General features: G+C 33.9%; 1 pseudogene; it reads left to right on the top strand.

The window, feature by feature from the left end:
* The window catches only part of LOC149561659 (uncharacterized), a 130,224-nt pseudogene extending 103,699 nt beyond the window's left edge, over nucleotides 1–26,525 (top strand).
* The last annotated feature ends 958 nt before the right edge of the window (nucleotides 26,526–27,483 follow it).

The raw sequence follows: 27,483 nt of genomic DNA, 5'->3' as shown, positions 1-27,483 counted from the left end.
CACATGACACATTGTTCAACCAAATTAAACTATATATCTTGTGTGTGATGATATGGATGCCAAATTTCAATTCCATGTCTATGAAATTTCTTTTTTTTTCCTCTACCATCCCATTCTACTAGGTTTTTCTTCTCAAGTTCAACCTGACCTAGGGTTTTGGTCATCTTGGCTTTTGTCAGCATTGGGAGACCAATAATTTGATGAATCATCTTTTTTGTGGTAACAACTAGTTCTACCAATCATAACTTCTCATTATGCACCTTACTAAGGATAAACCTAATCCATTTAATTTGGAATCCAATGGGCATGTGAGGGATGTGACCTAACCCTTTAGTTTCCAGGCATTGGTGCTGGAGTTTCAAAACTTTATTCACACACAATTTATCTAGGCTATTATCCATCTCCATAGTACTAATCTCTTGAATAACACATTTAAAGTGTGTGCAAATATCATTGATATATAGTACCTTTGGTGGGATTTGACACTAGTACATTTGGGCTGATTTTTTGACCTTTATTGGTCAAAATTTTGACCCAATTTTTGACCAAACTTTGACCAAATTTGACTAACACATTGGTCAAAAATTTTTTGGTCAAAAATTCAACCAACCTACTAGTTGGTCAAAAAATTTTGAAATTTCCAGCACATTTTTTGCCAAGCATTGGTCAAAATTTTGACCAATGCTTGGTAGAAAACTGTAAGGCATTGGTCAAAATTTGGCATGATATGGGTGATGCACAATTGCCTCCTAGATTCATGTTCCATCCCACTGATGAAGAGCTCATAACACATTATCTCATTAGAAAGGTTTTAGATGGCAATTTTACAGGAAGGGCCATTGCTGAAGTGGACCTCAACAATTGTGAACTTTAAGGAGGGTTCAATTCCCTCCTTTATTATTCACTATATGGGTGATGCACAACTACCTCTTGGATTCATGTTCCATACCACTGATGGAGAGCTCATCACACATTATCTCATTAGAAAGGTTTTAGATGACAATTCCATAGGAAGGGCCATTACTGAAGTGGACCTCAACAACTGTGACCCTCAGGGAGGGTTTAATTCCCTCCTTTATTATTCACTATGCATATAATCCCATACACCCATTTGATCTTGAATGATGATATGTACTGAATGTTGAGTGTCTAAACTAAGTGCTCCAAAATCATCCATTTCATGCCTTCATCTGTACACAATGTCTTTCTAGTTTCTTTAATTCTACTCGCACACCCATTTCATTTCATATGATCATCTGAAAATTGTGTCACTCTAAGCTCTCAACTATTTCCTCTTGATTAATCATCTCATAACTATTGAATGAGAGCTTTGGGATAAGCTATAGGCATCCATCAAAAGTTTGACCAGATTTTGATCTAAGTCGACTCTTTAAGTTTTCTCACCAAGCCCATCGCCTAGGTCAACTCTCCAGGTTAGCTCACCAAGTCACTCCCACTCAGTCACCTCAATGAGTTGACTCTTTCAGTTAGCTCACCAAGTCTACTATTCAAGTACACATGCCAAGTCAGATTGCCAAGCCAACCCACCAAGTCATGTCACTAAGTCGACTATTCAAGTACACTCACAAAGTTGACTCTTTAAGTTCGCTCATCAAGTCACCCCACCAAAGTGCCTCATAAAGGTCAGTCTTTAAGTCCGCTCACCAAGTTAGCTCACCAAGTCGCTGCACCAAGTCGACTCACCATCTTGCCTCACCAAGTGGACTCACTAAGTAAGCTTGCCAACTTGCCCCACCAAGTTGACTATTCAAGTATGCTTGCCAAGTTGACTCTTTGAGTTCAGTCATCAAGTCACCCCACCAAAGTGCCTCATCAAGGTCAATCTTTAGGTCTGCTCATCAAGCTTGCTCACCAAGTTAGCTCACCATGTCGCATCTCTAAGTGGCCTCGCTAAGTTGGCTCACCAACTTGCCTCACCAAGTTGCCACTTTAAGCCCACTCACCATGTTAGATCATCAGGCTAACTCCCCTAGTCAGCTCACCAAGTTGACAATTGAAGTATGCTCACCAAGTTGACTCTCTAAGTTTGCTCACCAAGTCCACCCCCTAGGCCAACTCTCTAGGTTAGCTCACCAAGTCACCCGCACTTGCCCTACCAACTTGCCACTTTAAGTCAACTCGCCATGTCAGCTCGCTAGGCCAACTCCCCTAGTTAACTCGCCAAGCTGACAATTCAAGTATGCTCACCAAGTTGACTCTTTATGTTCACTCACCAAGTTCAACCCCTAGGTCAGCTCACCAAGTCACCCCCACCTAGTCACCTCAACAAGTTGACTCTTTAAGTTAGCTCACCAAGTTGGCTCACCTAGTGGTTTTACCACCTTGCCTTGGCAAGTTGGCTCATTATGTGTGCTTTCCAAGTTGCCCCACTAAGTTTCTTCTCTAAGCCCACTCACCATGTTAGCTCACTTGGTCAGCTCACCAAGTCAACTATTCAAGTATGCTCGCTAGGTGGGCTCACCAAGTCACCCCACCAAGTCATGTCACCAAGTCAACTGTTCAAATACACTCACCAATTTGACTTTGAGTTCGTTCATCAAGTCAATTTTAATTGTAAACCCATGCTTATATTTTGACTAGTAGTTTTGAGCTAATTGAAGTTCAAGTTATTCCAAATTGCACACTACAATGATGTATAGGGACTAAAACCAATTCAAATAAATCATCTACAAGAGTAAGAAACATACATTGAGCACATGGATGCTAGCATTGCATCATTGTCCTATGAGCATACTACATGCTCACTTATTGTTTGATTTTTGTTCATCACTCAATCAGTCCATCTAGGAGTCTAACCAAGGAGATCATAACCCTTGCAATTCAGTAGATTTCTCAAAGGTGTTTCTCAACACTGCAAGTTCCTTATCACATGGAGCATATAAAGTGGTGAAAAATCCAAATAGTAGAATTTAGCTAGATCTAATCCACAAATTATAGTAACAATTCTACACAAAGTTGAAGTCCTCACTTGCAAAGATCACATCCACCAACAGAAATTTAGCAAGGAGTTTTACAGTCAGATTTCTAGGTCAGTAACAGTCATCTAATTGGTTCTAAAATTATGATATCATGACGAATAGACTTCTGACATCTTCACGGTGACATCATCAAATTCAGCACCAAGTACCCATGGATTGAATTTAATTGATTCCACATTTACTATGGCATTTATCATAATATCGGATGTTAGTTCCAACATGTTTATCTATTTAATTGTTATTTTCTTGCTTTAATTTATCAATTAACCATATATAATTATGCAAGTGATTTATTTACTTTTTCATTGTAGGTAACCCTAAGTTCTATCCACAAATGTTTGATGCTAACCCTTAATAGCCTAAGAATGAAGGATTAAAAACTAGTAGTCTTTGTACAGATGGGGTTGCTAATACAATGGTTGGGGTTACGATTGACCTCCCAAAAGAAGTTGAACAAGTTGATATATATCTATTTCTAAAAATGCTCTTGCAAAAGATTGTCATATAAGTGTTAATAAAGTTGACAACTTGTAACTTGTGCCTAATTCAAATACACCCAACAATTGATCAAAGAGATGACAAAACAAAGGCCTCCAAACATTAGATCTGAAGGCATAAAAATTTTCCACAGCAAGTCAAATTATGATATTGCTATGCAGATTCAAATTTTTAGATTTTAAGTCAAACTCATTGACCCATGTTTCATGAGTAATAGTTCATAAGGACTCATCTCTCATGAGAATGAATGGAACACTTAGCACTCATTGCAATTAGATGATGCTCACAGATGGTGGATAAGCTAATATTATAATTTATTAACTATAAACTAACACTATGAATCATAAACAAACAAAAGACTAGTAGACTAAAAATGTGTTCTTAGCAACAATAGTTGTCTATTCATTTAATGTGACAAGAATGTATTCAGAGCCATGCATGAGAATCTCAAGAGAAGTTCAGCCTTCACTGCTTGACTGTCATGGCTATACTAGGATAACTGTGGTACAAGGGGTGAATTGATAAATCTATCCCTACAATTATGACTGACAATAGCAACAAATAAATAAGCAATATTTGAGAGAGATTTAAACAACATAGATCACCTGGAAGGCTCTTAAGGTTGGTGCTAGATGACAAAATCAAAGGTTTGGAAAGCATAGTTGAATTACTAGTCATAATGGGAAATAGAGGCTTGTTGCCTACCACTTGGTGAGCTAATGTGAATCTAGAACTGTAACATTTCTCATTCCTATACATGTGATTTGAGATATAACAATGCCTTAATATTGACTATGAAACTCAGTCTTTGCTTCTTTATAGTCAGTTCTGCAATTTATATTGCCAAAGCATTGATGAGAAATATCATTCAGTGTGAATCTATAATCTGCTCAAGTAATCTGGTTCCAAATGTTTGGTGTAATAGGATCACAATGTACTGGTGAATATGTGTAAGTTGCTGCAAATAATGATAGGTGATGGTAGAGATGGAAACATCACCTGAATACAATGAGTATCTTTATTTGTGATGGGACTAAGTTTACACTTAATTAATAATAATATTGGATAGCTGTAATAATAATATTGGATAGCTGGTAATGTGTTGTTGTAGCATTCTTTTAGACTATTGGGTTTTTATTGCCCAATCCTGAATAATTTTCAAAAAAACACAAAACTTAAATCTGAGATGTCTGGCAAGATTATTCAACACAATCTCAAATCTAGGTTAAACAAATTTGATTTTGACAATCTCTAGTATTCAATGAGGAATAGCAAGCTCGAAAGAAGATACATCATATTTGAATACACAAAAATCAATTCTTGGAGCCAATAATATGATTTAATTTCTCATCCCGTAGGCTTTGACTTAATCCTTGATTAGAAAACTACCATAACACATTAATACAAACTTTAGTCAAATGTTCAAAAATCATTTCCCATAGCTTTCTACAACTATTAGTATATCCTACCTATCAAAGAAAAGCTAGCAAATATACATGATTACCTAAGTCAATAAGCCAATTTGAGATAGCAGACCTCCAACTAAAGTCTGGCTTATTGGATTTTCAAGACCAGCAAAGTTGAAACCAGATCCCATACCTCTAATTGGTTTACATGAACCTTGATGTGGTAAATGCCCCCCAATGGGACCACCAACACTTCCACCTCCTACACCAAATCATCTATTACACTTCACTCTTGCATTTTTGTCTCATGATGATGGATCTTGTAGTGTGATCTAAAACATTGATCCTAAAAATACCATACACAATCAAATTGAAATACAAAAAATTTACTTTCCAAATAGATTAATGTTGATGTAGCTACAAGATTATGCTTACCACAAATTCATTTGATCCAAAAAATTGATGTTAAACCACACATTCATTTGATCCAAAACATTGATGCTAAACCATAAATTCATTTGATCCAAAATGATGATGCTAAAAATATTTACACAATTGAATTTAAAAATCAAATTAAAGTGTCATTCAAACTTACCATATCTAAAGGGATAAGCAACAACATCCACTACACCTTTCAAAAAACCTGTGAACAAAAAGGATGAAATCACTAAAGAAAATAAACAGATTATTTTGAATGAAAATCTGGGACTTGAAGAATGCATTTAAGCATTATAAAACTTAATAAGATCTAGCTTTGATTAGTCACCTAAACCATAAGTAACATTTCACAAAGAGTTCCATTGCCTTTGTGTAAAACTTCATCAGGGGGCATAGGGATTATTGTTGCTAAAGAAAAGATAAAAGGTGGTACATATGTCATGTAAAGGTAATATGTTGCAACTACATCAGATACTGAATAGGAAGCTATTATTTGCACAAAATAAGCATCAAAAGAACATATCATAGCACTTAAAAATGGAGAACAATATAACCAGTACACTGACAAATAATTTAAACAAGCAATGTAAATAGCAATGCAATATTATCTTTTACTCCTACTAGTGAAGAACAAAATGAGTGAATCAAGAAATCGGCATCAATATTCAAGTGTATCATTATGACTGACCTATGGCTCTTCCATTGCAAAGTGGACCATATCCTCATGATTTACTTCCAATGGATCATAACCTAACTTTTCTTTTGTAACAACCTACATTAGAATGCAAAGAAAGAAATAAAAAAGGCAAAAACTTTATTAACGATCATGAATGACCAAGAATAAGTCAATAGGCTGGAACGTAAATTAGATATAATACAAGAAAACTAGGAAAACTTGTCCTAGGACAATTAACTGAATTGTTAAGCACTGACATAATACTTGCATATTTCTACTTCATTTTCTATAGCTTAAAATAGGAATACATCTACTAAACATAATATAAATCACTCAACAAATTTGAATGCGGTAGAAGAGTGATCAACAACATAGTGAATCAAGTCTATAGGTGGCACTTGCTAGTTTGAGAAGAGTTTCAAAAGGAGGACTAGTTGAGGATGCATTTCAACAAAAAGCAAGAGTGAAGAGATGATATAGGCATCACTTTGATGCAAATACTGGCAACAAATAACATGCAAACATATGCTTATTTTATAAACTTCAATGAAATCTATTTTCTCCTGATCCAAGAAATTATACCAATGTCTAGTAGAAATAACTAGAAATAGATTAAAAGTAGTAAAATGTATAGCAGGTACAATAGCAAGGGACTGAAGAAAAATAACTATAGTCATGGGGAAAGGAGAATATGAAAAAGTGGGCTTAATTGAAGCATGGGGTGAACCTGAGAAGATTAATTGCTAAGCCAGTACAATGATTAATAGAAAGGTAAGGGAAGAGCCTCAAAAATAGTAGAAACAAAAAAGGTCACTCTAAATGGGTTTGTGTATAATAGTAGTGTTGTGACCTTTTCATATATTTCCCCATTGCAAATGGGGACCCCCTCAATTGCTTACTAGTATGGTCATTTTAGGCTTAGTTGTGGTAGTTGCATTGGCCTCTAGGTCCTATCCTTAGGGAGTGAGTGAGTCATTAACCTACGATCTAAGATTCAGCAAGGATTGGAAGAAAATGGTAGAAAGTATCAAGCAAATCACTAAGGAAGTTGTTAACAAGTTTCCCACAAAGTGTCATGGAAATGTAGAAATCGTGAACCAAGTCAAACTAAAAGCACGAGTAGCAGTGGAAATTCCTTTAGTTTGTAAGTCAAGTGGGATAGAAAGATGAAAATTTTAAAGAAAAAAGTATTTAAGAATCTTATATAGAACAAGGGAATGCTTAAGGATTCTTGCACATTCAATTGAAAAATCAAGTTAAGTTCTAGACAAATGAACATCCTAGGCAAAAACCTTCCTCATTTCTAGCTCATTTCTTGAAATTTGGTCAAGCTAAGAAACATTTCCAGCTCCCCTTCTAAATTCCAACCTCCTTGAGAGCCCACTTCAAGCTCCTTGTCCAATTTCTGACCTTAGTATTGCATTTCGAGCTTGTGTATGAAATTCTGGTCTTTCTCCTCAACAATTTCCAGCTCCATCACTAGAATATATTGATATGCACAACTATGGATAAATCATCATATTAGAGAATCAAAAATATAGATAAATTGTCATTTCGAACTATTTTCACTAGTAGCTAAGATATCAATCTACATCATACATGGAAGAAGTTGAAGAGTAGTCAATACACATCAACATCATGAGAAGAAGTGATTTGGTTGATGAACCAATTACTAAATCAATATGGAGTGATGCACAATAGCAAATGAGGAAACCCTAATGGGTATTCCAATTCCCAAGTGCTGATAAGTATGATAGATATTATGAAGACCAAAAACCAAGTGATAATTGATCAATGATCATATGTATATCCAATGATGGTCCATGATTACTATGTAACAGGATGATACAAAAATAAGGAGAAGTTGTATCAATAAACATAAATATTCAAGAGGACATCAATCAACATATGACTAAGCAATAATAAGCATACAACACTCATAACTAATACCGATATGGAGGAACAACAATTATGTTATGATAATGATTAAGTGAAAAAATGACAAACTTTGAGATCTATTGAACTAATGAACCATATTATAATTATACTAGCTCATGCACAGTGACTAGTGAGATTATTACTATTAGCATCCAATGAGGAGAATTTAAGTGATCAAGTCTTCCATGTAAACTAGACATGATGCCAGTGAAATAAATGTTCAACAATGGAACCATCTACATGGACAAATGAAAAGTGAAAACCAATGTCAAACCACTGATGGATTCCATGATTTAAACATCGTCATATAGATCAAAACTATTGAGATATAAGATTTACATAGCCATTTTCATCACTAAATTGTGAGAGTACATGCAAGAAAAGAGTCACATCACAAGATTCCTACCCATGAAATTCTTACCAGACCCCCAAAATCATCAAAAAGTGTTGTTGAAATCCTTTGTACTTGGGCATCAACCACTAAATACCATTAGATATAACCTACTACCACTGGGTGTTAGGGTTTGAAATCATAATCATACTTGTAGTGGTTTATGTAGTGGCTGAAAGTGCATATTAAATTTGTGGCACTGAATATGATGGCTGGAAATTGCATATCAAACCCGTGTAGGATAATATCAGTCTTTTTGTTGTAGATCATACTTCATATCATACCTTAAAGTTAAGAGTCTTAGTTAAAATTTCTGATTTTTGTTTCAGTTTGCTATTTGTATATCAGCTTGTTGTTTATCAAGCTTAATTCAATACTAATGAGTTTGAAACTTTTCTATAATAATGATTAATAATAAACTATATCATTGTTCAAGTCAAAATTTTATCATTAGCAAAAATGGTAGATAATTTTGTTCATGGTCTCAAGGAAAACATAGACTACTTGACAATAGCAAGAAACATCATTGATGACTTAGAAATAGTCTATCACAATGAAAGACATATTTTTCCCATCATAACACTAGCAATGCTATATTGTCTCATTTTTGGTAACAGAGACCAGCATAGACATCAATATCAACCCAAGGTTTATACTGAACAAATGCAAGATATGTAGTGAACTCTAGCCAAAGTGCACTCAAATATTTAGACTTCCTTGGTATGTAGTGATTTTTATTTTTTATTGTCTGATTGTTTTTTGATTTGTTAGAGGATTCATGTGTAGGAATATATATATATATATATATATATATATATATATATATATATATATATATATATATATATATATATATATATATATATATATATATATATATATATATATATATATATATATATATATATATATATATATATATATAAAATAAAATATGCAAGTTTCTATGCCAAACTAACTCCAATGTGGACAAATATCTAATAATTGGGATTTAAACTAAGCAAGAATTATATGTTCAAGGAACCAAAAGATGACTGCAATGAGACTATTACAAGAAAAAAAACTTTAGTCTCGTTAAAGAGAATTGGGATGTGTGTTTGAAGACTTAACAAATTTGAGCTTCACTTGGTATCAATAATACTATAATATTCTCTACTTAAAAAGGCCAACCACGTGAAGGTGGAAGCTCATCTGGCCTCACCCCCCTCTCCCTAACATCAATATAAAGTACCTATTATCATCTAATTACATACTTCATTCATTCATTCATCCATTTATGAACTATAACATTCAATCAATACAATCACATAACATTCATTAATATGATATAAAATTCATTAATACACAATATTAATCAAAACTTCATTAACACATAATAATATTCATTAACATAAAATAAAAATCTGTATTAATACACATCATTCATACATAATTACTTAAAACAAAGTCCTTTCATTATCCAACAAGGTTTATCAAAGAAGATTTTTAAAACATCATTTCTTTTTTTTGTTTTTCTGAGCTCTCTTAAGAAAAGCTCACATAGGAGCATCCATATCTACTTCATTTTCCTTCTCTTTTGGCACGTGTAATGTCAAATTATGATGGCTCCTTCTCTTTGGAGGAGCAGGAAGTTGCTGCACTAAAGGGGGCTCTGTTGCAAGAATAAGTGAATGGGATAAATTGGCATACTCTTTTTCTTTTTCTAACTGTTACAAGTTTGTAATTAAGTATGAGTACAACATAAAATGCATTTTTCTTACCTGAAAAAGCCACATCATATATATTAACATTTTGATCTGCCACCATGTCAACATGTTGAACACTTGGAACATGGTCCACTCCTTTAGCATGATGTTCAACATGCTCTAAAATATTCAAAAAAAGGATACACGTCAAATTCCAATTGAAGATGTTAAATTGTATTCATAATTGCATAATTAATTTTCAATATAAAATTAATACCTCCACCACTATAATGCACATCATGGCCTTTGTCACGAGCAAGTTTTGTGGTAGGATATGAAGGCTGCAGTAAAATGTTATGCACATTGTTATGTAGTCAATTTATGTTTAAAACTAATACCAAAAAAGAATTTTCTCAACTATTTAATTTCATTTAATTTTTCATCTAACCAATTTACCTATGAGATATCATTTAGTGCACTAGATTCTTGGGTAAGGCTTACAGATTCTTCACGTAGGCATGCAACCACAACTTTATAGCCTTCCTTCAAGGCAATTTTTCTATCTTCATCTGTGACCTCCACATTGAAATATGTGCCCTATGTTTTTTTCTTGATAACGTCAATTTTCCATGTATGATTTCATTAAACAAAACTATTTGCAACATTATATTAAAAAAAATAAAAAATTCATTGCTCTACTTACAAGTCGAGATTGTAGATTCATATAGCCACCAGAGCCAAGTTTGTGTTGGCCAACCTTTTCTACTCTCGCTTTTGTAGCCACGGATGTGTCTTGCAATCTATGAACAATTTCAAACATCTTAGATTATATATTTACAAATATCAATAATTAGTGCAAGATTACAATGTACTTAATACTATAATGACATACCTCTTTTTGCCATGTGCTGCTTCATTATCTCTATCTTCACATAGCCTTTTCTCATTTGCATCTTCTATTATTTCATTCCACTCCATCGATGGAATCATAGGAGGATGGTCATACTTTGGGTTATCCTTAAGAGCCCTTCTATATTGATCCCTCATAGTCTTTATATGCTTTGCTGCTCTTTTTAGAAGTAGGCCAGTGTCAAAAATGTTTTTCCCAAATTTCTCCTCAATAGATGCAATTAGTTGATTTTTTAATTCCACATTTTGTAAATTCCACCTTTTTAAAAACAAATAGATTGTTAGATCAATAACTTTAATATATTACAATAAATAGAAGAAAAGAAAAATTATGTAGCAATGATATGAAACTATGTACCTTTTACGTATGGTGGGTCCAAATAGTCTCAATGTCATATGAAAAAGATGTTTAAAGAAAGCATTATTACCTACAAAAACATAAAGGATTTATCAGTCCAAAATGAGTAATGTAAAAGTAAACTAAATTTACACTTTAAATAATATCAATTTTAAAGCACCTAGACGCTTTCATTCTTTTAATGGAAACATAGTTTTCTTATTTAGCAACAATATCCCTTCATACGAACCAGTACTAATCATAGGAACTGCTCTAAGAAATGGATCAAATTTAGTAGTATGCTCTCTATTGGTCTATCAACTGAAACATCATAACAATTAAATAGCAATTTTAGTACTTCTCTCTACTGGTCTACCTCCCTGCCTATGTCCATGTCTCTCTATGTGTGGGTATATGTATGTATGTATGTATGTATGTATGCATGGTGTGTGTATGCATGTGTTTGTGTGTATGCAAGCTTATGTAGACATCATTTAAGCATTGATATGCTACTTCATTTCTCATCAACTTGTAGAAAGACATTACAAAATATAGCACATTACAAAATATAGCAAAACAAGATTTTACCAGTTCTAGTGGGCATAGACGATGATGTTTGCATGGTCCTTATTGTCGACAATGCAGTAGACAATAGTGGATCACCAACTGAAGGAGGAGTTCACACTTCATCATGAGCTGAAGAATAGAATATTGTTAGCAAAGACATTTTTAATGGATAAAGATCAAATGGCATACTAGCAAGAAATGTCCACAAAAAAAAAGGTAAGTGTTATAATGTTGATCAAAACAGACAAAGTGTTACTTACACGAAGGTACTGCACAACAACGCTGACCATGTTCACCATGTGATGTCGCAACTGGCACATATGTCTATACAAAAACACATAAAATTAGAGATCATGATCCATAAGATACTATAAAATACTAATATCTATTGAACTTCAATTACTTCTTTAGTTGAATTACTACTTACCTTCAAAGATTGGATTCTACAGTCTAATTCTATTCTCAGTACCTCTTTCTCCTCACTTCTGTCACCCTTGATGATAATGTTAACAAGTTCATCAGTTTATCTTTGCATAATTTTTTGGGTGATGAATACAGGATCAGTACTAAGGCCAATGTCATGTAGATATGATGCTCGTATTTTGGATTGCATTTGATCAACGATCATTGCAGCTTTTTCCTATCATTTGTGACATCAAATATTCATATACTTTCATCAAAATAACTCCAAATCCATAAATAAAAGAACATAATAATATGAATTTTTTTTTCTTTATTAACATTAAAATTTATAATAATTAATGTTTACCTCTATTGAAGGTGTCTGAGATGGTGCATCCATATCAACCTGTGAAAAAAATTAGTAAGTCTTAGAAATCAGTAGTGAAATTAAAGTAATAGACTTACCAAAAAAAATATTAATAATAAAGTAGATTGTATATGTAAATCATTTGTCTTAAGTTAAAAATTTAGCGTAACTAATGTTTATATCTAAAAAAAAAATTGACATGTTCTACTTAATGTTTAAATGTGCACATATGGTTTGGAAAGAAATATTTGGTCATACAAGACCCCCATCATAGTTGAAATTGATCCTACCTAGACATTTAATTGATCATCATGATCTTCATCCATGTCATCATCATCATCATCATCACCATCATCGTACTTGTCACTTTGATCATCATTGTCACCACCACCATCTTCATCACCATCATCATCCTCTTGATGACTATCATCATCATGATCATCATCGCCATGATCATCACCATCTTCATCACAATGATCATGATCATCATCAGCATCATCATCATCATTATCACCATTATCATTAGCATGACCAAAATCATCACCATATTCTTCTTCTTCATCATGGGTAACTGTCGTTCCTGATAATCATTTACTTCCTCTTGTGCTTCTTCAATTTCTTCTTCTTTGATCACATTATACTTTATCGGCCTTCCTCTTGGGTCATGTCTAACAAAAAATGACCAACCTAGTTTGTGTGGAACACCAAAGTAAAACACTTGCTCACATTGACTTGGAAGAACATAGGGCTCATCTCCAACTGGCTCAAATGACCTTGTATTAATCATAGTAAATCCACTATCATGTTCAATAATAGTCCTATCAGGATCATTTTGATTCAGTCATAATCTAAACCATTTGATGACAAATAAAACTATTTTGAATGAATTAAAGTTACACTCAAGTATATCATCCAAAATGCCACAGTATTGATTTTCATATTGTTGAGGATGTATGTCAATTCTAGATGAAATATTGGTGACTGTGAAGAGAGCACTTATCCCGAAATCACACATTTTTTTCATTTCATCTAACTTTTTTGTGCAGAATTTATAACCATGGTAGTACATAGCTTTGTGGTGTTTGACCTACAATTATTCAAACATGTCAAGAATCTTCTCATTGATTTGTGAGTTGATATTAAACTTATGTCTCATGATTAGTATTCTTATGCATACCTTTGTATCTCTTAAGCCATATATTAGATCAAGTACCATTGGCATAACACTGGGATCTCCAAAATGATGAGCTTCTTTAACCAATGATGCAACACCATCCCATGTTAATGAGCAACCATTTTTTTGAGACTGTTCAATCCATACTGTCATCCAATCAAGATTGTTTTCAATATACAAGTGTAGTGCATCCCACTCACAACCAGCTATAAAGAAGACAATTACACCAATTAGAAACAACTTATATATATTGATGATGGATAAGAGTTGTTAAATTACAAAAAAAAAACTTATAATTACCTCTCACCCTCCTCAATCTACCTTTCCCCATCAGGTACTCCCCTTTGAATTTTTCATTACAGTTGAGATCCCAAATGTGATCTACATGGATACCTGTTGCAAACTTTGGAAGATATTCACTGATATACACCATGGTTTGGTATATCATATATCCCTCTATCATAGAACCCTTAAGATGTGCTCTTTGTCAAACCAAGCCCTTCATAAATTTTAACTACCTCTTAGCCATCCACATTGATCTAGCTTGTATAGGTCCACACAATTCAATCTCCTCAACTTGATGTATGAGGTAGTGTTCTTGAGCATTGAAAAACGTTGGAGGTAAACACTTTTGCATTTCACACATAAGCTATGGAATTTTTCTCTTCCAATATTTTATATCTATTTTTATCAAAATTCTTTAGATGATAACCACCTAAAAGAGATTCAACATGCAAAAACACATAAAGGAGATTTCAAATAAAAATATACAATAGATTTAAGATAAAAAGCTACAAATCTAAGAAAAAACACTCTTCTAACCTCGTGTATTTTCCAAGATCATATATAACTTTTTTAATACTATTGTTGAACTATTGTGGAAGGGATAGAGGTAGGAAAAACTGCAATCATTAAAAAATGATCATTTCAATATATTATTAAATAATGCAATTGCTACTACATTCAATCTTACAAATATACTATAAATAGAAAACATGACTTACCTTGAGGAAGGTATGCCAATCATGCGTTTTCAACCCAGGCCCAAAATCACCTTTCTTTGATAGAAGAGTGCTTATATCTACAGCAAATCCTGTTGGAAATTTTGTTTTTTTTTATGACTTTTTTGAATGCATCACTTTGTTGCTCCGTTAATAACCAAGGAAGGGCAGTCATATTTATGCAGTCTCCATTCCTATTTGATTCAATGAAAAATTTTAGTGCATGATTGGATTCATGAATGTCAGTACAAATTTTAGCAATTTTTTCTCTATCATGCCTTCCATCCAATATTTTCCATAGTGTCTCTATTACATTCTTTCCAATATGCATAGCATCAAACAAATGCGTGATTGGGAGATCCTTGTAGTATGGTAACCTACTAAATTGAGTAGGATAACTTTTCATTCCTCTAGGAAGTTGGTCATTGATGCCTTGATGACCTTCATAAGCATCAATTACAGCATTAGTAAATATAAGACAATATCAAAATACAAATTGTAAACTTTAGACAACAAATTAGACATTACCTCGACAGTTTAGTTGATCGTATTCCAACTTTCATAAATGAGGTGTCATTCTTTGTGGCCTTGATAATGTCTCTTCTTTCCCATTGAAAAGATGTTTTTAGCAATTCGATACCTATGATTATTGTGGAGAAAGTGTCTAAAATCATCAAACACCTACTTTCCTAAACTTCTCGAATGACAACATTTCATCTTCGGACCAAAAACTAGACATGCAAATTTTTCCTTTGTCTGAAGACCTAAAAGATCATGTATAATTGGATCATGTGCAACTTAAGAATTTGATAGTAATGTGTAAGCACTATAATAGACCAAAAATATGTGATCTTAACAATATAACATACTGCAAAAATGAGTTAGCCCAGGGGTATCATGTATTGTCCATACAAGCATTGCATGGAATTGAAATTGTCGATGTCCTATCGGTCTAGAGATGTCATACATAGTAATGTCATTCCATAACTTCAACAACTCGTCAGTTAGTGGCTCAATATACACGTTCATATCTTTAACCTGGTATTTACCTAGCAATTGAATGAACATAAATATTACATAATTATTATAACCATTTTCATGCACTATTTATAAATTAATTTAGATAAATATAAAATAAAAAAATATCTGGCACAATCATTGACAACATTATGTGCTCCCTCTTTATGGACATCCAAGGAGGAATGTTATTGGGGTAAAAGCACAAACTTGTGTCACCTTTTATAAAGAAACATGATATCAGAATGCGATAGTTCAGCATTAAAGACAAAAAAAATGGTATTTCTGTTTAGAATTTGAAGATGATGTAAACTAATGAAATGTGTAGAATTGGATGAATTTTATGGCTATAATTTTTATTATTTTTTTGAGTAATAATTTATTCATTTTATTTTATTTTGAAGTCCCTTTTTTAACTATAAAAAACATAGGGTGTAGTTCCTGTTGGCGCTCAAAATTGCATGGTCAATTTTGAGCACTATTGAAAAATTCAGGCCTATAAATGCTTTGTGAAGCCTATGTACTTTGCCATTGAGTTAATGCATAAATGGTGTTTAATGCTTCTAGCATCTTTCATTTAGCATGCCCAAGCATTTTGTGAAGTTAAATTGAGTTCCTGAGTCATTTGACGAAGTCCTGTTTCAAGCATTTTCAAATTTGCATTTTTTTACCCCAAGTGTCAAACAACGACAGGAGGCTATATTTGCATCTAAATATTTCACACCCAGAAGTGTGTCAAGACTTTATCATTTGGGAGTGTCTAATATCCATACCCAAGAACCTATGTTTCAGATTTCAAGTTGTTTCAAGTCCACTTAACTAAGTTTTGAATCCCTCAAAGTTGGCAGTTTAGTATTTTTATGCTGATGCACTTTGCACACATTTCTGGGAAGCCCTGTTTGACGAGTAATAACTTTTGACCAGTTGACCAAAATACTGAATTTAATTTTACATTGTGTTTTAGATGTCAGAGACTTCCTATTTTTCAAATCTTAAGTCTTGACGAATCTGTTTGATATGTTTTTTAGCGCGATTCCAAACGCAATTTGTAACTTTTAATGGGTGTCAGCATTTACAGATTTGTCAGTACCCCTGTTCATGGAATTATAACTCCTAATTCGTGATTGGTGAGATCAAATGGATTATACCATTGTGTTGTCCTCTGAAAATACTCCAAGTGTGCCAGTTTGCAGGTCATGACGAATCCGTTTGTACACTTTTCCAGGCCAATTCTATTCGCTAAAATCATCTTCAATCATTGTTCTTAGTTGCAAATTTCTGAGTAGCCTATTTTGAACATCCGCCATTTGCACCCAGTTATTTGTCACAAGCCAAAATTGCATAGTCATACTCACCTCATGATAGAGTTTTAATCTCCCATTTTTTGTCTTCCCATGTGCTAATTTGCCCAGTTTTCAAGGTCAATTCCGAGCCCAGTTTATTATTTTATGACTTGTTTATTTGTAGGTAATTCTGAGCAGGCAAATTTGACAATGAATATCTTTTGACCCTAACATCATCATGAGATGAGATTCAACAAGTTGAGACTATGCGGAACAAAGATTCAGTGTGCTAGTTTCCAGAGCCTGGTCAGTTGTCCGAATCAATTCTCAAAGGTAGTCAACGGACCTGCTGGCACCAGTTTGACCACTTGCATAAAATGATAAGATGAGATTTTAATGATCAATTGATGATTGAAATAAATTATAGTGGATATTAAAAGGTCAGTGGATTAGTTTGGAATTTTTAGTTGTTCGGAAGTGAAAATTTTTTTTTAGCCGGACCCACTTAAGGGTCCGACTAATCTTGTCAAAATGATCGGGCTTTATGGGAAATGGTGATCAAGATAAAGATAGAGATTGCTTCGGTAATTTAATAGATCCATTTAAGTTCATTGATAAAGGGACAACACCTATTGAAATTGATAATGGAAGGAGGTTCGAAGTTCATGTGCCAAATTGATATTTTCCTCAAATTGAAAAGCCGTGTATGTGAGGAAGAGGGAGTTGACTAAGAAGGCAACATAGAATATCTTTAGAATATGCTAGTTTAAACTATAAATGATTTTATTTTTAAGACTCCATTGTTTTAGACCCAAGAGTCTAATTTCCTTGAGTGAAAGACACTCAATAGGCCAAGATCACTGTTGTTCCTGAGAGTCAAAGTCTGACCTCTGCAATTTGATTTTTATTAAAAGAATGAAGATAGCCAACCATAGGGCAAGGAGAGTTGCAAAGTTTCCCACCCCATTGAACAAGAACAAGAGAAAGAGAATCTTCACCAAATGCCCTGTGGGTAAAGCTTCCATAAAATTGAGATATGCATTTGATTGAAGACCAAATTTAAAGTTGTTACGCATTGAAGATCAAGGTCAAACACAAATGCAAGTCTTGATTTTCAAACAAAGAATTCCACCTATGAAGAAGAGTTTTCAAACAAACCACAGGCAGAGACGTTTCTTTTTCAAAACAACTCACCACAAATCAACCTGCAGGGAAGAAGCATCAAGCCACAGTAAAGACAAAAGGGCAATCAATTAAAGGCCACACCTACTGTAGAAAAGAAGCCATGAATTTGCAAGAAGATTCTTAGCAGTTTAAAATAGAATAGTCAAAGCCGCCCAAGTAAAGAAGACGTCCAAAGAATGCATGGTAAAAGGAGGTCAACGTTGCATTTGAAAAGATGCAGACCAAGAAGGATACCTCACGCATTGAAAGGGAAGAAGCCACAGAGATAGCGAATTAAAAACCATGGCATTAGCAAGTGATGCTCGCGTGGTGGAGAAAAAGGAAGCCACTGCCAGCGGAATAAAATGATCTCCCTCACAAATAAATGAAAGAACCAATGCTAAACAGAAGCAACTCACGCAATGTGAGTAAGAAATCCCAATCAATAGTTTAAAAGGCACCCACACGGCATTAAAAGGAGGCATCCAACACATAGGTCTAGGAAAGATATAGCAGATCACACCAATGGAGAACACGCTATCAAAGAGGTAAAATTGCAGATCAAAGATCAATAATAGCTGAAGCAGATGTAAAGTGAAAAGGAGAGTAGTTAGCATTGAAGATCATGCTAGATGCACATAAAAGCCATAGCATATAAGTAGCAGGGGTTGGCTTTAGAAGAAGCCGATTCCAAAGCAATGACTAAGGAATCGATTGTAGATAAAATTACTTCAGAGGCAAAAAACTCCGAAAACCAATGAAGGGAGGATGCCATCATAAGAAAGAATCACACCCTCCAGAGAACAGCTCTACAACCCATGCAAAGAGCAGACAATGAAAAGGGTTTCTAAAAGCATTTATCACACATTGTGTGTATGGGGAGTATTTTCATCTTTAAATACAATTGCACTCAGAATGTATTGTGAATTGAAGCATGAGCCTTTTAAAGGCAAGGCTTGTGTGCGCGGGACCCCCCAATCCAACCCAAAGGAGGATGATGTCAGCCATATTTGAACAGAGTACAATTTTGAACGGGTGCACAATTAAAAATTGATGACATCAGCACAATCGGAAAACCCACGAATCTGGCTAGTCGCTACCTCGCTAGCCGAAAAATCTTGGCAACTCCGGCTAGCGAAGTAGCGAGGTCGCCAGAAAAACTTAAAAAACTGGCGAGTTTCAAAGTGTTACGTGGGTTCAATAGCAGTGTTTTTAGTGAATTAGATGTTGACAAGTGGCAGTGATAGAGTGATTGGGTAGTGATGTGGCGGGCAAATGGTAGGAGCGCACCAGATTGCGCCACGTGGCAGATCTGACGGTTCTTGCTATCTTGCCAAGCGAAAGATGCACGAGAGTTAACATGGCGAGATAGCGACATTGATGTGGCGGGTTGAAATGGATTGGTGATGTGGCACCCAGCTGTATAGTCTTCAACCAATCAGAAGATGACACATGTGAAGCTCGGTCAAACCTAGTTTGACCCGAGTAGAAAATGAGAGGAATTTGGGAAATTTTAAATTTTAATTTTTCCTAAACTCACGTTCATCTCTTTTAAATAAAATTTGAAACTTTAGTATAGTTCAAACTTTTTCTTTTTAAAAAGTCAAAATTTTACAAAATGCCATGGAAGCCATGAACAGAGGCTTGATTTTCAAACGGCCATATCTAGGGCAATTTTTAACCAAATTATGCACTCCAATATACCGTTGGAACCGAGAAACTCTGAATTTTCTGAATATGAAGTTCATTTTTGCACAGACTACCACTGGTACATGCTATAGGTCATTTTTATGAAATCTGAGGTATTGACAGTAGAATAAGCAGAACTCGTCACTAATTTTCAATTTTGGTTATGAGGTAGATTTAAAGGCCTTTTGAACCCTGAGTGTGGTAAAAATAAGCTAGAAAGGATCATATTGCAATCTGAAAGGCCCTTTGTAATTGATTTCTTACTTTTACCCAGTGAATTCATTTTAACATCAGAGTCAGTTATCTCTTTTCATCATTACATTTTGAGATTTTTATGCCTTTGAGGGCCAAGCTGAAAGGATTTGATTTGCCAGTCAAGAAGAGAGGAAAGAAAGATGTTTTTGATCTTCTCAGGAGTGAATTTCAAGTGGACAGCTGTCAGTTGTATAATAGATTTGGGAATTCATCTCCCTCCTATATCTTGCTTTCTTTCTGTCATTTGAAGGGTTCCAGTTTCTAGGAAGAAGAAGTTCATTGCTGTGATACCATTAGGGATTCTAGTTTTTGCACTGTGAGACCATTGGTTCTAGTATTTTGACATGTTTCCATGACTATGACACCATTTTCTTCAGCAGAACTCTCATGTGAACAGCATTGTAGAGATAATATAGATAGTTTTGATATATTAGGTTGTTTCATGTTTTAATTTTACGCATTTGAATGTATAGTTTCAAGGAAATGAATACATATGAGCAACAATTTCACTAGTTTTGTTCTGGTTCTTGTCTCTTGTCTCAACAATTTGTAAGTCGTATGTGGTTTTGAAACAAATATTTGAGACCCATTTGCATCCCTTTCAGGTTCTATGTTTGATTTATTTTGCTATTGGACCAAAGGGCCAAGTAAATGCTCGATATGTTTAAACAAGGTTACTGGTTGTTTGAGAAGGATATTTTGTGAGAATGAGACCTGAATGAACACTGATGTTTGAATCACAAGGTGGTTGGATAGATCTGATGTCTGGGTATATGAGATACGTCCTGATGTCACAGATGTATGTTTTGAATTCATGGAATTGCCCAATGGATTAGGCATTGATCAATTATAGGATCACTGGTTATACTGTTGCATTTTTGAGGTTTTGTTGAATCAACATCTTTAATCAAATGAATTTCCCTTTCATGTTGAAGAGCTATAAACAAAATTCCCTCACTCAGCTTATGAATTTCATTGTTTTGAATTTAGCTACTGCAGATATACATTATTTCATAATTTATTAGGAGAAATAAGGGTTTCTATCTGCTTTGTATTAGATTCAGTGTATGCTTTGACAACTGGTACCATATAAGGAATCTAGAGGTTCACCTACCTAGGTTTTGCAGAGCCTGAAGTGCAGAAGGAGTATAGCCTTATAGTTAGCCTGGTGTCTGAATGGATGTGTTGATAATGGGAGTTAGCTGCCCCTAGATGCATTTTGTTCTCATCAAGGTAATTGGAAATGGGTAACATTTTCAAACGCCAACAGTTCCCATTAAAAAAGTATATGAAAATCATCTTTTTTTATTTTGATTTGAAAATATCTTATCGATGACCTATATATGTAGTACAAAAAAAAAGAAATAATTATTTCTTATATATATTTTCTTTGTTATAAGTAATCAAGCTCGACCTTATCAGAATCCAATAGTTTTTTCCTCCCATCAAAACTTCCTTATCAAGTCTACACCTTCTTGAAAAATAATTACATATTCATGAAGAGGACTCTCTCCTCTAGAGATAAATATAATTTTAAAATTTTTTTGATAAGATTTACTATTTTTCCCTTTTTTGAGGGAGAATCTTCTAAAATGTTGAAATATTGACTTATAATATTTTAAAATTATAATATATTATAACTAATCAAAACACACAAAAATTTACATAATGATGATATTGAACATGAGATCTACAAAAGGGTATTTTTAGTTTTTGAAAAAATTGAGTTTTGATAGTGAAATGAGATTTGACCAAAACAGGTTTTTGATATCATAAACGGTGACATAGATCTATGCTTTTACCCATTCTTAATAACAAAAATAGGCCATACTAAGTAAACAGATCTCATATCTCCATATGGATTGACACCATCTGCTGCCAATGAAAGTTTTAGATTATGAGGTTCTTCTTTAAAGTGTGACCACGTTTCTTCTATCTCTTTAAATGCAAAACCATCACCAGGCATTCACATAATGTCATCATGACTTCTATTGCGTATATGGTAATCCATAAATTGTGCCAAGCTAGCACACCTGAATAACCGTTCAAGACATGGAATAATGGGAATGTACCGAAGAACCTTGTGAGGCACTTTTCTTGTTATTTGATCTGACCGATATCTACTAACATGACAATCAGGGCAATCTGTTGCAAATTCATGTTGTTTATGATATAGAATGTGATCATTGGGACATGCATGTATTGTCTGATACTTCATTCCAATCTGATCCATAATGTTAGATAATTTTTGGTATGAATGAGGCAATATGTTTGATGGTGGTATCAAAAACTCACTAATCAACCTACAACAACAAATATGCATTGTTAATATAATGAAAAATAATTGTATGCTAATATTGAAGATGACAAAAATGACATACCTTAACATACGTGACATTGCTACATTGGATATACTATTCATAACCTTGAAGTTCATCAACAACACTATAGCCGATAGTAGAGTTGTTTGGGAGCCTTCGTATAAGGGCTTGTGTGCCTTCTCAAGTAAAGGTATATCAAGACCATCTTCATCATTATTATTAGATTCACTAGTACCATCATTATGAGCCTCTTCATCACCTACCCCAATACCATCTTCTTCAATCATGCCTTTTGGCACATTATCATCTTCTTCCATGGGAGTGTTATCCTTACCTTGGATATTCACACCTCCATGTTCCTCCAGAAGGAAATCCACATTAAGCAATGGACAAAAATTGTGGCCCCCTTCAACATGACCATATTGCCTACAATGACTCTGGGCTATTGTGATTAGAATTATTTGATTCTTTAAGCCCTTACACTTTTTGCAAGGACAATAAAATTTATCATGTTTTCTTTGGAAGTGAGCCCACAATGCAGCCATTGTCTCATTATTTTGTTCTGGGTTCATATTTTTAGGTGTGGTCTTTCTCATTCAACGTAATTTTGGGCCTCTTATGTTTAATGGGTTTTGGAGTTCGAATTTTCTTGTGGTGGAGACAAAGACACAATCAACAAGTTTTCTTACTTGGGAAAGATCTTACAGAAGACAAATGCTCATGCCTTAACTTTGGTCCGAATGAATTTTCCTTCAACACTTTGAGGTTATCCTTTCCATAACAATCCACCACACTAGACTAATCCTTCCCACAACTAGAAGATTTTTGTTTATTTTTCCCTTTACCTCTCTTGACAGTCTCAAAGCTTGACTATGGCACTTGATAATTGCTTGGGGCAGACTTTAGTTGCAAAATCCTCTGAATTAGTACTAATGAATCTATACATAGAAAATTCCCATATTTTCTCTGATTAATAAATACAATGTAAAAAAACTTTTACAAAATTAAATACTTTCTCTCCTAATGCAATAATGTTTGGATTTTCTCTTGTTAAACATGATAAACAAAAAGTTGTGATAGAATAAAAATATTGAGCACTAATTTTAGAGTTTCTTCATCATGAACCCTCAAATATGATTTGATTTAAAAAAATATAGACACTCAATCAGGTAATTTCATGGGAGCTTAGGAGTTCAAGAGAGGAACAAGAATAGAAGCTTCATGAGCCTATGGTGAAAAAGACTAGAGAATGGGACAAATCAAAATGTGAGCTTGATTCTAGAATAGTAGAACTGGAGTAGTTGCTAAATGAGGTAGAAGCAAGAAGTAATGTAGCATCCACATCTCTTCAAGAAAATTCAAAAACATTATCTGATTTACAAGAAGCTAGAAACTAAATTGAGTATGAGGCTAAAGTTCTTCAAACTAAACTTGAGATGTTAGAAAGTGAGAATGTTGGCCTCAAATATAAACTTCATGCACATAACAAAGAACTAGGTATAATAATTGATGAAAGGGATATTAGTAAGAAATTTTCCTAGGCTGCTAGCAAGCAGCAAATAGAAATAGTTAAGAAAGTTACCAAGTTAGAGGGTAAGTGTCAGAGGCTAAGAGGTCTGCTTAAAAAATTATTACCAGGGCCTACTACACTGGCTCAAATGAAACTTGAAGTAGATACTGCTAGAAGGGAGTATGGGGATATCAAATTGAGGAAGTCACTTAGTAAGGGTGTTGATTCACCATGTTCTTCAATAGAGACATTAAATGATAGACACAAAGAACATTCTCAAAAAGCAACTGAATACCATACAGGAAAAGTGTCGGCAATAGAAGAAGAGAACAAGATGTTAAAAGATGCTCTCTCAAACCAAAATAGTGAGCTTAAGGCTTCTAGAGTCATGTATGCTAGAATAGCTACCAAACTCTCCACTATTAAACAACAGTTGGAATCTTTGAGGCAAAAGCAAGGAAAACCTACACTTGAGTTGCATTTGGAAGGATCAAGAAATGAAAGTTCAAGCAATCCACCAAGCTTGTCTTCCATTTCTGAGGATAGGAATGATGGTAACCCTAGTGCAGAGTCATGGGCTTTAGCACTGATTACAGAGCTAGATCATATCAAAATAGAAAAGGTCATTGGCAAAGCTAAGAAGCTCAGTGATGTGTCCAAGGTAGATTTGATGGATGATTTCCCTGAAATGGAGAGATTGGCTTCCATGGATTCAACTGGATCAGATCAAGTAGAAGTAGGAAATTTAGATGAAATAATTGAGAAGAATGTTTTAGGAAGTTTTGATATTTCATCTAACCAAGAAGATAGAGATTTCTTAGAAGAAGCTCTTGCACAAAAAGAATAAAAGCTTCAAATTGTCAATTAGGAATGCTCTGATTTGTTAAAAAAATTTAACCATTTACAAGAAAATCTAATTGTTCTACAAGCTATAAACACTTGGAATGAATTTGCCCTAGTTAATCTCAAAGAAAAGAATGATATGATCCTTTCTGTTGATGTTGAGGGTGAAAACCTACAAAAAATACTAGATGAGGTCAAATATGCCATGGCAATAGATGCTGAAAGTACTAGAGATTCTCAGACACATATTTGGTCTTCTATGAAAGCTAACTTCACTTCTTAGTCTGATACTGGGATTAGAATTAGTTCTATTGATGTAGAGTTTGCAACTGCTATTGTCAACGTCATTAATTTCTTACAATCTATAGCCCAAGACCCTAAAAAGACTCAAAAATTTAAATCATCAGATACTAATAAACTAGTTTTTAGAATTCAGGAGTTTTCTCAGTTAGTGGATTACTTTTTGTAGTGCAAAGAAAACATTATAGAGTTAATTGTTGAACTGATATCTTTGTTATCTCAATTTAGGAAAATGTTTGCTCTTGGTTTCAGTGAAATCTTCCAAAATGAAGCCACAGATTTTGGCAACCAATTGCCCAACCTAATGTAGTCTAGTTTTCTTCATAATTCAATTAGTATAGATAATTTCAAAAGACAAGAAAGTGCTCAGGATCTTTTAGGAGAAGAAAAAGCTAATAGCCTATGCTTTCAACTAGCTGGTGGCAATTTATACATAATTAGGAAGCTTAACAACATTCAAGTAGAAAAAACATCTTTGGAATCTGAGTTGAAGGCCCAGGTAAGTAGAATTGGAGAGTTAGAAGAGGAGCTTATGTGTTTCAAGAGTGAGAATGCAAATCTAGAAACAGTCTTGGCTACAACCAAAGAGGATCTTGGACACACAAAGTATCATATTATTGAGTTAAAAGAGGAGATCATATGTCTCAAGAGTGAGGATGTTAATCTGGAAGGAGTCTTCATTGTAACAAAAGAGAAGCTTGATCATACCTAGCATCAAGTTACAGAGTTGGAGGAACAACTTATGCATTTGAAGAGTGATAATGCTAATCTAAAAGGTAGTCCTAGCTGCAACTAAAGAGAAACTTGAACACACAGAAAGTCAACTTACTAAATTGGAAAAATTGTTGGCAAACTTGCAAATACAGCTTGAATCTACTAAGGAATCAAAGTAGTTATTAGCGAATGAACTCGAAGCCATGATTTCACATAAATTAGATATTAAATCTCAATTCAAGGCAACATAAACTAAGATGAAAGGGTTGTCTAAAAAAGTGGATGCTTTGGAGCTAGAGCTTCAGGAGGAGTGCATGCAATGTAAAGATGCTATTGCCAAGTGCGAGGTTTTAGAGGAGCAGTTACAAAGGTTTGTGAAATGCTTCAATCCTATTTTAAATATACCAAATTGATGTATATTTTAATTTTCTAAGATATGTTGAGTTCTATCTGATCTTTTTGTAACTTCTTTAGCATGCATGTATTCAGTTCCAGACCTAGGGTTTCTAAACTAATGTGAAGATATTTAATTAGATACCAGGAAGGAACAATTTTTTGAGTATTCCTAAAGTTTTGTATCAGAGGAATAAATTAGAAAGATACTGGTATTAACCAGCTTGCTTGGAACCCCTCATATTTAATCTATGTTCTTTTCTTATTTTCTAAATATACAAATCAAAAGTATGCATATATTACTAATTTGTGCTTTCTTTCTATTTATTCTCCATGCCAACCAATGTAAAGTTCATGGTTGAAGTACACTGACATTTTCTATTTTATCATCACAATGAGATTTAAACTATAAGATTTAGCATGAAGATCTGCTTGGCATGAAGCCATGTTTTCCTATCTTGTTTATGTAGAAGAAAATTCCACTATAATAAATGTCCAAGAATGTATCATGAATAATTGACATGACTTAAATATAGGTAATTCTCCCAGATCTTCACAATCCATGTTAAATGCTGATTTGTTTCTAGGATAAATTGTGTGACAATTTTTAGCATCAACATTTTAGATCATACTACATGATCCATCATCAGGATACGGGAGATTAATGTTGATAAATCACATAGGATGATCCAACACATTGATGCTAAAAATTGTCACAAAATTGATCCAAGAAAAAAATTAACATTTGTGTATAGTTGCCTCGAAATGAGGCAGAACTATCCAAAAGGGACTATATACACTGAGAAAAATATGGTAGTTTTGTGATATGGATATCTAATACAAATAGCTTTCTCTCCTTTTAATATCAACTAGATAAAATGGTCTAAAAGGTTTTATCAATGCTTTCATGAATGATTTTCAATATGAATTTGTAGAAAGCAAGTAAGAATATCATCTTTGTCAAATATGGCATATGTTTAATTCTTATGTTTGTCTTTATTTGGATAATATTCCTACTTCTATGTTTTATGCCCATTGATATACTTATGAACATTGCCAAAATTATTATTTTCCATGACATACAAGGGTCTAAAACAATCAGAATTGGACAAAATAGACCAAAAATGTTAAATTTAGCAAATACTCAAAATTATAATACTACAACATTACAAATAAGTGATTTTCAAAAACATTGTAATCATTTAC

Source organism: Cupressus sempervirens, chromosome 4, assembly GCF_028749045.1.
Source record: "Cupressus sempervirens isolate cs-2001-9-10 chromosome 4, ASM2874904v1, whole genome shotgun sequence".
NCBI lineage: Eukaryota > Viridiplantae > Streptophyta > Pinopsida > Cupressales > Cupressaceae > Cupressus > Cupressus sempervirens.
The sequence above is the reverse complement of the archived record's forward strand: the minus strand, read 5'-3'. Positions and strand labels throughout refer to the sequence as shown.